Source organism: Chinchilla lanigera, unplaced genomic scaffold (assembly GCF_000276665.1).
Source record: "Chinchilla lanigera isolate Chin_1 unplaced genomic scaffold, ChiLan1.0 scaffold00180, whole genome shotgun sequence".
Classification (NCBI taxonomy): Eukaryota; Metazoa; Chordata; class Mammalia; order Rodentia; family Chinchillidae; genus Chinchilla; species Chinchilla lanigera.
In genome coordinates this window covers 305,308-306,586 of record NW_004955581.1, presented here as the reverse complement: position 1 = coordinate 306,586, position 1,279 = coordinate 305,308, and positions in this window count along the sequence as shown.

Below are 1,279 nucleotides of genomic sequence, written 5' to 3'. Positions count from 1 at the left end.
TGAAAGTCAAGGGGCTGGGGATTTAGCTCAGCGGCAAAAGCGCCTGCCTGGCAAGCGCAAGGTCGTGAGTTCGGTTCCCAGTACCGGAGAAAAACAAAAAACAAAAAAAAAAGTTATTGAAAGTCAAAATAAGCTGGACGTGGTGGCACACGCCTGTAATCCCAGCACTTGGGAGGCTGAGGCAGGAGGATCGTTGCAAGTTCGAGGCCAGCTTGAACTGTATAGCGAGACCCTGTCTCAAAAAGACAAAAAATATAAAGTCAAAATACATGCCAGAGCGTGAGAGCGGGCCAGGGTGGAGTGCTCAGGGATGGAAGGGGAGTCTTGGTGTTGAAGTTTTAAGCGTCAGAGTTGGGGGAAGTGGTGAGGGGTTGGTCTGTTTGATTCCTGCCAGTGAACGGCTTGACTCTGCCCCTCCATGCGCGGTGGAGGTTTTGACCCTTCAGGACCCTTGGAGGACCAGTCACAGCCTGGGTTAAAGGTTAACTCAGAAGGTGTTTCTAGCCCAGAAAGTGGGCTCCAAGGTGGACCTTTCCTTCTCTCTTTCACCATTCTTCTCTCCTCCCTCACATCTATTATTGCCTCACTCATCCACAAAGTGGATTGAGCCCAGGGCCTTGCGATGCTATGGAAATGCTCTGCAAAGTTGAATCCCTAACCTTTTATAAAATTTTTTGCGCCGGGCGCACGTCTGTAATCCCAGCACTCGGGAGGCTGAGCCTGGAGGATTGTTGTGTATTCAAGACCGGCCTGGGCTACAAAGTGAGCTCAAGGTCGGTCTGATTGCATAGCGAGACCCTGTCTCAAGAAAAGACCAAAAAAAAGAATTTTACTTTGCGACAGGTCTCCCTAAGTTGTCTAGGCAGGCTTCCAGCTTGCGACCCTCCTGCCTCAGCCCCCGAGTAGCTGGGGTGACTGGCGTGTGCCACCTAGCTGGCGTAATGTAACTAACGTGCTGTAACGTTTCTCTTTGACCTGGGTTTTCCTTTTCGGCCATTGAAAGCGTCTTCCTACGGCCCCCCGGGACACGCTGGGGGGGCCATGCACGTGTGTCCCACATGGCAGCCCCTAAACGCTCCCGAAAAGCGTTTGGTCTGTGCGGTCAGGCCCGGAGTGATCGGCATTCCTACAAGTGCACGCGACCGGCGCGGCGCTGTGACGTAAGCAGGGAAAAGAGGCTGGCGCGACAATATGACGCACGGGAGCGCGGGGACCGGCGCTGCGCCGTGACGTGCGCCCCACGGGCGGGACGGCGTCCCGGATGCTGCGGCGCCCGCTG